This window comes from Rattus norvegicus, chromosome 20, assembly GCF_021556685.1.
Source record: "Rattus norvegicus strain SHRSP/BbbUtx chromosome 20, alternate assembly SHRSP_T2T, whole genome shotgun sequence".
Classification (NCBI taxonomy): Eukaryota; Metazoa; Chordata; class Mammalia; order Rodentia; family Muridae; genus Rattus; species Rattus norvegicus.
The window spans coordinates 152852-165860 of NC_141553.1; the positions used below are offsets into that span (position 1 = coordinate 152852).

Sequence of the window (13009 nt, forward strand, 5' to 3'; positions counted from 1 at the left end):
TATAAAAACATCCGATGTTCATAAACTATATCATTTGGAGGTTTTTTGTTTTTCGTTTTTTGAGGCAAGTATTTCACAAGAATTCCAGAATTTTCTTTGATGCTTAAGCTTGACTGCTGACAACTAATCCATCATTATTTGTAAAAATGATGGCAAATTTGAACATTTTCATTTTCTCTTAAAAACTTCAGATAATTGCTGAGATACAATGATTGCATTGAAGGCATCATAAAATTGCTATCATTGTATTGAAAAAAATTTAAACTTAATTTTATGTTATGTGTGTGGGTATTTCGCCTGCATGTATGTCTGTGTATGTTATATGTATGGGTATTTCGCCTGCATGTATGTCTGTGTATGTTATGTGTATGGGTATTTCATCTGCATGTATGTCTGTGTATGTTATGTATGTGGGTATTTCGCCTGCATGTATGTCTGTGTATGTTATGTGTGTGGGTATTTCGCCTGCATGTATGTCTGTGTATTTTGCTCATTCAGTGTCTGAGGAATCCAGAAGAGGGCACTGGATCCCCTGGACCTGATGTCACAGACGGCTGTAAGTCTCCATGTGGTTGCTGGGAATTAAACCCAGGATGTCTGGAAGAGCAGCCAGCGCTGTTAACCACTGAGCCATCCCTTCAACTCTGTTGCTGTGTTTTTCCTTTTTTCCTTTTTTCTTTTCTTTTCTTTTTTTTTTTCGGAGCTGGGGACCGAACCCAGGGCCTTGCGCTTGCTAGGCAAGTGCTCTACCACTGAGCTAAATCCCCAACCCCTGTGTTTTTAATAAAATGAGTTTTTAATGTTCCTAAAGAGTCAAAGAAATTAAACCATCTCTTACAATCAGTGATAGTGTGATGGTACTTTGGCTCTTTGTTCCGTATTATGCTTAGAAGATTATAATCATTGAACTTTAAACTTTGGTTTTATGGCTGGCATTAAATTCATCTTGCTTATAAAAAAAGAAAGAGAAGATTCATGAAAGGATGGAAATCTACAGGTTTCTATTACTTTTATACTATATCTTGGTATAGGAGATATAGATAATAACTTTATAGATATTATATAGATATTATAGATTTTATATATTGTAGATATAGATATTAACTTTTATGACATATCTTGGTCTAGGTATAATTCGCAGAACTCCAATAAAGAAACTAACTCACTGATAAAACTTGAACTTGAATTTGCAAATCCAAATTACTTAATTACAAATCACAAATTACTTAAATCCCAAAATGATTTGGCAGAATTTCATTTTAAACCAGGCCGACAGTTTAGAAATTGTTAAGATAACACAAAATGGCTTAAAAAGTTTTCCAGAAGAGTTATTCCAAGTAGGGTTCAAGAAAGTTTCCTGGTGGCTCACTCTTGGAATATTTTGTATTTTATAGCCAAATCAATTAGACTTCCAAGGACATTGGACAGATGTAGCCATTTATGCACAGTAGACATATATATTGAATAAAGTAACACAAGGCTTTAGATCTTCCCTTGCCCATGTTAGGGGCTTATGTTCGCAACTAAACAGAACTAAACTAATCTTTAAATGGATATTCAATTCTGCGGTTTGTCTGGCACAGCCAACAAATAAATACACAGAAGGAATTCCATATGGTGAAGCAAACATGATCTATATGTTTGAAGTTAGCAATTTATTTACTGGTGTCTTGAGTGGTGGATGACAAGTGTGCCTTTTTCCAACATTTTCCAATTCTTTCTGTTCCTTTTGAGTCTTCAGATTACTACGACTCATCATCGCAGCTTTGTTTGCAACGGAAATGGTTACTTCTTTAAGTCAGGTCACATCACAGTGAACTATGATCCTTGATTGCTACTATGACCCGAGCCAAAACCATAAACAATTACATTTGAACACTGCTGAACTATTTTTATTATCTGAACTTTGAATTGATTTTCTTTAGTGAGTCCATTTCATGAAAAGTCTCGTTTTCGTTACAGAGCACATTTTGGTTTCTCAGTGTGGCCTCCTAGGCGCTATCCCAGCAGCCTGCCTGGTACGGGTCTCTTCTCAGAAGTTTGAAGCAATCGTGTCACCGCTGTTCACTAGTGCATGTTATGCACCAATGTCCTTTGAACATTAAGTGGTTTCATCATAGAATAACAAATGGTATAAAGAACACGTAAAAAAGTATCCAATTCATTGTGACTTTTGGATTCTATACCGAGACCAAACCAGTCACTATGATGGTGACAGGATGTCTAGGCTTTTGATCAATTTTCAAAGCTGAGAAGTTGACCCAAAAGCTGCTGTGTGTGTTAATTTGGCCGAGAGTTGTCTATGTATTAACTTGATGTGTGAACACACTGTAACCTATTCATTAACACAAAAGCCCTCCCTAATCCAGTCTCTCCACAGCTTCAGCCACAGCTATCCAAAAAGTATTACACTTAAAATCCTAAAAATGAGCAATTCGTAAGTTTTAAGTAATTTTCATTCTTCGTATTGTTTTAATTGTTCTATTTTACGGATACATTTGATTAATATTAATTATCTATTTGATTTGATTGAGAGGTGCTTAGAAGCTAGTAAAGCATAACTCTGACTTGTCTGTGAGATTATTTTCGTAGACAATTATATCATGGAAGTTCTGACCTAATCATTGGCTTCAAAGATTCAAAATTTGAAGACAACGTTTAACTGGGAAGTCAAGTAATTGGGTAAAACGGTGCCAAGTTGGCGGGAGTTGGGCACCAAGGCTGTTGCTTTAAAGGATAGATCTTGACCCCAGCTTGGTCTCCCTCTCTGTCCTTCTTGGCCAGTATGAAGTGCACGGTCCCCGCTGTATACACAATAATCTGCGTTGTTTTAGGCCCAAAACATTGTTTCCAGACAACCATGTACTGAAACCTTTGAAACTTTGGGCCAAAGTGAATCTTTTCTTTTTAAAAACTCTTCCCCTCAGGTTGCTGCTGTTACAACGGTGACAAATGTGACAGATATGTACAGTTCTGAACATACATAGAAACTACACGGAGTATCTGACATCCACGGGAGGCTTGGAGTGCGTCTTTTGGAGATAAAGGGGGACGACTGTAGTCATTTCACTCTCTCCTGCCAGCCAAGGCTCAGTCAACTACAGGCTGCAAACTGCTCAGAAAATCCCTGAATAACACGGACCTCAGGCTATAACCAAACATGCTAACTTTGTCCATTGTTTTCACGTTTTATTTGTAAATATCGTTTGCCCGTGTGGTGTGGGTGGAGCTCTCTGAACCTTTCTTGATCCTCAGGGCTGCCAGATTCGCGAATTGCTCCTCAATCAAATAAACTGTTCTAGATTTATCTAATCCTTTTATTTTAATAATTTTAAATACCTTTTGACGGATACAAATTCAAATCAGAATATATAGCTTAAACGTCTCAAGAACTTTTAAGGTTTGAGTAGAATTAAAAAGATAATTGAAATTCCAATTCAATTGATAAAACTAAGTTGTCAAGGCAGAAATAATAATAATAGTCACAAACAATGATTCCCACGCATCGTTTGTCCAAGAGACGGTGGTAATTCAGCCTAGATCAGGAGTTGGTGAATTATAAACCACAGGCCCAATCCTGTCTCCTGTTTCTGTAGATAAACTTTTACTAGAACCCCTCCACACACAGTCACTTAAAATGCGATTTTCTGTGCTCTATGGCTATTTCTGATTTATAAAAGTAGAATTCAGTTGCAGACAGATTGTGTAAATCTCAAAAGCATCTGAAAATATTTACTATATGGCTCTTTACAGAAAAATAACTCCTACCCCTGGCTTAGACGATAAGCAGCAAAGGTGAGGATAAGTGAATGTGCTTATTATATTTTGAAGGTTGAACATAAACAAGCTTAGTATATTCTATGAAGAGAAGAAAAATATATTTGTCTTTTTTCAGACAGGTTTTTGTTATGCAGAAGCGACTAGCCTCAGATTCATGATGTTCCTGACTGGGTTTTCTTAGTGAGATTACAGGTAAAATCATGCCCAGCTCTTCCTAGGTTTTAATCCATCCATCTACTCACTCACTCCTAAAATACACTGTCATACACTATATGAGTTATAGACACACACTCACACACATACACACAGACACACACACTCACACACTCACACACTCACACACACTCACACACATACACACACTCACACACAGACACACACTCACACACACAGACACACTCACACACATACACACAGACACACACACAGACACACACACTCACACACACACACACTCACACATGCATACACTTACACACAGACACACACTCACACACACACTCACGCATACAGACACACACACTCACACATAGACACACACACAGACACACACTCACACACAGACACACACACAGACACACACTCACACACAGACACACACACCCACACACACACCCACACATACTTACACACACTCACACACATACTCACACACACAGACACACACACAGACACACACTCACACACACACAGACACACACACAGACACTCACACACAGAGAGATACATAGACACACACACAGACACTCACACACACAGACATATACACACACACAGGCAGACACACACACTCACACACACAGACACACACACACTTACACACACACAGACACACACACACTCACACACATACACACAGACACACACACAGACACACACACTCACACACATACACACAGACACACACACAGACACACACACACTCACACACATATACACAGACACACACACAGACACACACACTCACACACATACACACAGACACACACACAGACACACACACAGACACACACACACATACACTTACACACACACACAGACACACACACTCACATGCACACATCAGAGAAGCTGACAAAGGAAATTATCTCAATGCTTACTTTCTTTACTTTTCTTCTTTTCTTTTCCCCTCCTTTGAGGCAGGGTCTCTCTACGTAGCCCTACGTAGTCTAGAACTTGGTATGTAGACCAGGTTGGCCTCCAACTCACAGTGATTCCCCTGCCTCTACCTTCCAAGTGCTGGGATTAATGGCATGTGTCCCCACACCTAGCTTCAAAGTTTAGTTTCTAACAGTAAGAACTGAGTAAGACTGAGGGATCAATAGTACAAAGAAGAGGAAAATAAACTTTCCTTCTATCATTCATTTATTATTGATCAGTTGCACCTGGGCTCTGTGTTTCCTGGTTGTTCATACTTTCTCTCTTTCAGTCACTAAGATGTCCATTCCCGACACGGCATGGCAAGCCCGTCTTTACATGTATGGTCTCTTTTAGTCATGGTAGTCTTGTGAGAGAGATGTTATTATTACACCCATGTATGAAATAGGAAATTGAAGCCTAGAGAAACGAAGCCTTTGACCAAAACTGTAAGTGTGCTCCACAAAACAGCATTCAAAGCATCTACTTTTCCTCCCTTTCTCTCTGTGCCTGGGCAGCATCGCGTACCAAAGGCGCCCCGGTCACCACTGCTAAGGCACGGGTTTACAATGGTAATATTTCTATCCCGTGTACTATTTTCTTGAAGCTCTTTGCATGGTTTATTATTTAAATGGTGTCAAATATCTAGAGCCAATGAATGTATTTTGTTAAAAGCGTGCCTTTTAGATTTTTACGGTGTTTTTATTGTAGTTCCCATTGTATATTACTTACTTAGGTTTAATCTCAGCTTGGAAACGTAACCTCCATATGATGTTGGGATCGTTTAACCTATCTGTGCCTTACCCCTAGGTGCAAATAATACAATCCGTCTTAAATGTTTACTATAAAACAGGTCAATATTTGGCAGATAGTATAAGTTTCATAAATGTTCTCTGCTAGTATAATGCAGAACTTCTCTGACTTAAATAAACTTTACCAACTTCTTGCCTTTTCTCGAGGACTTTATATTTATCGACTCCATCTTAACCTTTACTGATCTTGTTCACTACGGTTAAGCTCCTTCATATTAAAAGACACTGAATCATGCTTTCCTTCTTTCTGGAATGTTCTTTTTCCTATCTGTCTGCTCATCATTGATTTTTATTCATTAAGCATAAAATTATCAGGGTGTAAACTATGTCCTGGCTTTGATCATCAGTTTATACCCAGAAATCACTGCAAAGTGTGACGTCTCGTAGACTCCATATTTGTTGCATGAACGGATACCAGTTAGATTAAATCTAGATTTTTTTCATCTTATTTAGTTATTCTTCTTAGCATTAATTCACATTTTTTGGTATAATCTTTAGTGTGCATATTCAGTGGTCTTAGGCAATTATTGACAAATATTCATTTAAGAATACATCCTTGGCTTGGTAACCACATTTGAAAAAATGAGAACTTTCTGCTTTCAAAGGGCTGCTTGTTCACCGCACAGAAGAAATATGCAGAAAGAGAAACGAGAATCCAGAAGAAGTGGTATATGAGGCATACGGAGTCAATGAAAAAGAACACAAATTTATATAGAAGCGACTGAGGAGTAACAGAGGAATACCGAAATTGAGTTTTAAAAAGAGACTATGATTTTTCCAATGAACAATTACAGATAGGAAGAATTTCAGGATAAAATGATAGAGGAATATAAGAAAGCCTCTGTCATAATGAAAGCTTTTACTTCTTTTGTTGATGTTGAGTCCAAAGAAGTATTTTCTTCTGTACTTGGTGACAGATTATTTCATGCTCCATCTCTTAGTTTTTCTAGTATGCATTATTATTAAATTTCGTTCACACCAAGGTTCATTTCCTGCGGCTTATTCCCCCTTTAAAGCTAACTATGCTAGCAGTGCAGCTGGGCCTTTGATTCAAAATGCTCATCCGAATCTGTGGAAATGAGGCGTGAGAGATACGCAACCTGTGCAAGGACAGTGGAAGAATTTCAGTTCTTACGAAACCTCAGTAAGATGCCACTAATAAAAACATAGACAAGAGATTGCAGAACACAGAGGCAGGCAGGCAGGCAGGCACTGTAACAGCCCGGACCCGTCCTTCTCCTGTTTGAGCTGCACATTTGCTCAGTGAAGACTGCGGACTTGGCTACACCCGGGTCTCTAAAGCGCCCCGTGAGACCGGAAGGAGCGGGGCGGGGCTTAAGTCCTCCGCGGGGCGGGAGCGGCCGGGGGAGGGGAGCGGGGGAGGGGAGCGGAGTCCGACCGCCGCGGGGAGGGGGCAGAAGGACCGAGGAGGCTGCACCACACCAAGTCTCTGCTTGCGTTTTCCTCCGCAGACCTCCGAGCCGTGACTTCCAGCGCAGGTAGGGCAGCCCCTCGGGTCCGGGAAGGGGCATGGTCGGTGGCCGGGACCCGCAGCTCCCAGTCTTGTGCTTTGGGGTCTGGCACCGGGCAGGGGCGGTGGCTGCACCGATCCCGGTCCCAGGGTGATGGTGCTCGCCTCACACTGGCTGAGGAGGGCACCCCAGCCTTGCAAGGCCCTCCTCGCGACCCAGCCTTCCTGGAGGTCAGCGTGGGGCCGGGGGCCTGACGCTGAGAGCTGGAGCAGCCTGGGCTTGAGAGTGACCCCCAGGCTGCCTCTAATGTCCCCGACCGGGGTGTACCCTGTGCCAGCCGCTCTCAGAGCAAGGCTGTCAGTGTAGCTGTAGAGGGAAGTGAGGCTGGAGACGTTTCTTTCTGTTCAGAAAAAGCAATTCTGAAGAACTTTAAAAACTATTGGAAATGGCATTCTTTCGTGCATGATTGAAAGTTAACTCTGAATAGTGCTCATGTGGATACTTTATTAGTAAAGGATTTTAAACAAAAATTATTGTCCAAAATGTCATTTATGCGTTGAATGAACATAATACACCACCAGCAAGTTTTATAGAAACAAAATAGTTGGAGATTGTGCTGTGTAATTACTGAACAAAACTGCTGATCTCTCCGACTTAGGAACATTGTATTGATTCATTTTCATACGGTGGTCTTTCGGTTTTGTTGCTTTTATTTTACTTGTCAGGGTACAGGGTAGTTAAAGTTTAAAAGTAGTTAATTTAACAGGAGGTGACTACAAAGGTGCAGGAGAATATAAGCCCTATGGACCAAATCTTCCTTTGTTATAGAACAACATGAAAAGAAAACATGATTTACCACAATAGTAAAAGAAGTCATGCATTGCTTCATAAGCAGTGTGATGAATGTGCACTGTAGTGGTAGAGTCCGGGGACTTCTACCATGTGTTTGCTTCTCCTGGTTCTTTCTTGGAAACACAGACTGGCAGATGGATCACATGCTTGTCTTAGTGTCCGTCCCAGGCGTCTCACAGTCCTACTCTGCCCCTGCTCCTCATCTCCGAGAATTGGCAGCAAAATATCCATTCTGTGTCTTCACTGTTTCTGGCAGCTGCTTTCTGCCTTTCGGATCTGGGCATTGAGGAATAAACTTCTGGATCAATAAACCTCTCTGCTCTTAGGATTTTTTACCTGGTGACCAGAGATGCACCAGGTGAGTCCCACGGTGACCTTTTATACAGCACCAGGCCCTCCTCATGCTCATCCGATGTGAACAGAAACTTTGTGTTCCCCACGGAAAGACTGACTGCAGCGTGAGAATCTTGGGGAGACCCAGCCCGGGCCACGCCTGTGGGTTCTGGGAAGGAGTGGCTGATTTTGAAGGCGATGGAAGAAAAGGAACTGGTGGCTTCTCAGATGGTCTCGGGGGGATTGTGCTGAACATCTGTCGATGGCTTTGAAAGTGACTTTAGGCTTGGTCGTTACCAGAACCCAGTGGTGACTGCGTTGTTAGCCACATTTATTCTGCATTGATCTCTTTTCCTGTATTTCTCACACCTTGTTTAGTGGTGAACGCCTACTCTGTGATGTAGGCCAACCCACTTAATGCCTTAGGAGTAGAGATGAGCAACATAGGAGGGAGACAGGAATTGACTTTAAACATGCTCAGTTATGAGGATCCTTACTCTTCTCATTCATGCTTCTAACCAGTATGGAGTCTTGTCGCTTCCATATCATGACTATTTTAAAAATCAGTCCATTTCTCTCCCATCCTCCAAATTTCAAGCCAGCAAAATGTAATTAACTACATTATGTTCATGTATACTTATATCAAAAAACTCCTTTCTATAATTTAATTCTTTGAGTACCTAACGGTGTTTTTTTTTTTAAAGATTTATTTATTTATTATATATAAGTACACCATCTGTAGCTGTCTTCAGACACACCAGAGGAGGGCATCAGATTCCATTACAGATGGTTGTGAGCCACCATGTGGTTGCTGGGATTTGAACTCAGGACCTCTGGCAGAGCAATCAGTGCTCTTAACCACTGAGCCATCTCTCCAGCCCCCTAACAGTGTTTTATCTCCTGCTTGGTTATGTTTTTATTTTTGTTTTTATTATTACTTATGTAACTTTATGTTTAATGTTTTGCCAAACTTTTATGAAAGGGCAGCACCATTTTATATTTATCAGAACCACATAATCTACCATCGGTGTATGAGAATTTTAAACTATTTCACCCTCCTCAATACAATTTTTCCTTTTCAAAAACAATTGTAGTTTTTCTCGTTGTGTGAAACAGTATGCAAACAGATATGTAGATCAATGGAATAGAACAGAGGCCCCAGAAAGAAACATCTAAAATTTGCCAAAGGGACCAAAGGCACTTATATTGGAGAAAAGACAGCATCGTCCACAAAAAGTGCTAGGAAAACTGCATGTCCACACATAGAAGAATAAGATTAGATCCACATCTCTCCCCCAGTATGAAAATCAAGTCAAAGTGAACCAAAGACCTTAATACAGAGCCTGAAAACTCTTAAAATTGCCTGAGAAAACAAAGGGAAATCACATCAGGATATTGGTCTAAGTCAGGACTTTCTGAAAAGGACTCCAGTGTAACTCCCGGCATTGGCGGTAGGATTACGTGAAACAAGCCATGCTGTGTTGAGAAGACCTTTTTTCTTAGTGTCCTCTATCTTTTGGCTCTCTCTTTCCACTTCCTCCTCCTCAGGGTTCCTCGAGGGGAGGTATTGGATGGACTGAATGTTCTGAGGTCTCTCACTTCTTGCATTTTGTCTGGCTGTGGGTCTCTGCGTTTGTTCCCATCCACTGCAAGAGGAAGCTTCTCTGATGATGGCTGAGCAATACGCTGCTCTACGAGTGTAGCAGAATGTCATTTAGGCCAGTAGTAATTCCTTTTACGCTGAGTCCATGAGCTGTCTAGTCTCTCAGGTGTGGGTTCCATCTCATATACTGGTTGGTCAGTCCCACAAGCTGTGCCACCATTGCTCTAGTATATCTTCCAGGGAGGACGCCACTGTAGATCAAATGGTTCGTGGCTGAAATGGTAATACATTTACCATTTGGCAGCGTGCAGAGTGCCTTCCTGTATCAAAGAGATTAGCATGTAAGGGTGAAGGTTCTATGTTGGTACCATCTTGACATCTCCATGTTCAATGAGTTGTGTAGGTGTTGTATTCAGCCATGAGCTTTATTGGCGTTTGTGGAAATCAACTTATTGTCTTGGCAACAGCCTGGATTGTTTGGGGATTCACAGAAGATCCTTTTGGCCGAGAACACAATTAGATGTAACCCAGTCCCAGGACTGGAAGTTACATTTGGTGATAAGAAATGGCCATTATCTGGTGATTTCCTTTTCATTGCCTTCATTTATGTTTATATTTTCGGAAGTTTCTGCTCTATCAGTGTGATGGTTTGTATATGGTCGGCCCAGCAAGTGGCAGGATTAGAAGATGTGGCCCTGTTGGAGTAGGTTTGTCACTGTGGGTTTGGGTTATAAATCTCTCATTCCTGCTGCCTGGAAGTGAGTATTCTGCTAGCAGCCTTCAGATGAAGATGTTGAACTCTCAGTTCCTCCTGCACCGTGCCTGCCTGGGTGCTGACATGTTCCTGCTTTGGTCATAGTGGACTGAACCTCTGAACCTGCAAGACGGTCCAGTTGTTTGGAAGAATGTGGATTCTAGGACTTTGGATTTGGGAAGGGGTGGGGTGCTTTAAATGGGTTATATAATGGGCCGTCCTAGTAGGAATGTGGAAGACTTTGTTGCTGAGAGTAATTTGAACTGTGCAGACCTGGCTCAGGAGGTTTCAGAGGACAACAATTTCAGTATGTGGCACAGAGACTGGTTTTGTGGTATTTTGGTGAAGAAGAGTCTACCTGAGACTAAGGTGAGAGACTCAGATTAATAGCATTGACAAAGGAAGTCTCAGAAATATCCATCATAGACTTTGTTCTTTGGTTAAGTCTCATGAAGAGCATTTTAAACAAGCATAGCAAGCTGAGAAAGAAAAAAAAATATAAAATCTATGGTTCGCGTATTAAAGGGCACCAGGAAGTGAAATGGAGCTGAATCCTGTGTTCAAGGATATTAAACTCAATTAAGGGAGTAGTGACCTGGGGCAAGATCCCACCCAGCTAAATTTACATCCAGGAATGGTAGTGCAAGCCTTTATTCCAGGAGAAAAGCCAAACAGATCTCTGAGTTCAGGGCCAGCCTAGAATACAGCAAGTTCTAGGTGAAGAAAAACTTAAATCCAGGCCTAGTGTCTCACACCTTTAATCCCAGTGCTTAGGAGACAGGCGTGCAGATCTCTGAGTTCAAAGTCAGTCTACAAAGCAAGTTCCAGGATAGCCAAGCTTAGGCAGTGAAGAAGGTGGAAAACAGAAAGCTGGTGATAATGTAATAGAAGGAGGGGGCCATATTCCAACCCCAGCAAGCAGCAGGACATGGCAGCTTCAGCCATGTGGCTCTGGCTTCAGAGTCTAGAATACAAGGGAATACTGGACACCTGATGCTGGGAGCTAAGAGATTAGCAGTGATTGAGAAGAGACCAGCATCGCTGAGGTGAAATCTTCTGGGGAGTGTTTTTCTGAGAACACAAAGGAGCTCTGTTCCAGAGATAGCCAAGGTTGTACCTCATGCTGCAGCTGGACTTGGTAATGGGTAAGAGTCACCCAGATATGAAGGCATGAAGGGGTCATAAAGAACAACTGAGGTTCGACACTGTGAAAGGCCATGGAGGGCCACTGGTGAAGGGGTAGCTTCGGTTGCAGTTGATGGCCCAAGACTGAAGGAGTCATACAAAGGATTTGAAGCTTGGCACCATGAAGAGGGCCTATGAAGGCTATTGGTGAAGGCCTAGTTGCAGAGGAAGATCCCAGCATATTATAGATGCTAGCATCATGGGATGATCCCCAAGAACAGCAGTGGCAGTGGAGTAGATCAACCTGAGCTTAGAGTGCTACAGAGGGCAGAGCTGGAGAGGTGACACCAGCCCTTTTGAAGAGCCCAGAAGATCATGTATGGGTCCCAGATTTTGAATCAAGAAGCTGTGACACTGAAGCTGCCTTGAAGACCCCAAGATTCTCCAGCCAGATCCGTGGAATTCCTGTCAAGGAAATCTTCTGGCAGGGAGTAGAACCAGCCCACAGGAAAGAACTTTGTTGCAGTCAACAAAAATGAAAAAGCAACCGGAGACCTGAAGACGGCTTTGATGTCAGCCTTGAAGGTGCAGAGTTTGGAGTTGACCCTGATGGTTTCCTGTCTTGCTTTGGGAATTACAGTTAAGTGTTTGGATGAATCTTAGTGGGAACTTTGAACTTGGGACTTTTAACGTTGTTGAGACTGATAAAGACTATGGGGACTTATGAATTGGAAATGTACCTTCTTCTCAGCACCTCATGGTACCTTCTCCAAAACTGACCATATGATCAGTCACAAAACAAGATTCAACTGATACGAGAAGATTGATATAATCCAGTGCATCCCATCAGATCAGCAGGGACTAAGGCTAGACCTGAGTAACGACAAAAACAACAGAAAACCCAGGTACCCATGGAAACTGAAGAACTCTCTACTCAATGATAACTTGGTCAGGGAAGAAATAAAGAAATTAAAGACTTCTTGAATTCAACAAAAATGAAAGCACTACATACCCAAACTTATGGGACACAAGGAAAGCAGTGATAAGAGGAAAAGTGGTAACAATGAAAACTCATAGCGCTGAGTGCCTGCAAAAGAAACAGGAGAGAGCATATGTCAGCAGCTTGACAGCACACCTGAAA

The 13009-nt window shown here is 41.7% G+C and overlaps 1 protein-coding gene across 4 annotated transcripts in view; it reads left to right on the forward strand.

Annotated features, from left to right (window-relative positions):
* Window positions 1-7075: 7075 nt before the first annotated feature.
* Tmlhe (trimethyllysine hydroxylase, epsilon) overlaps window positions 7076-13009 on the forward strand; it is a 52991-nt gene continuing 47057 nt past the window's right edge. For 3 of the 4 annotated variants that reach the window (NR_197948.1, NM_133387.3, NM_001434566.1), the window contains 1 exon segment: window positions 7146-7228. The gene's annotated coding sequence lies outside the window, so the exon portion shown is untranslated. 4 annotated transcript variants of the gene reach the window in all.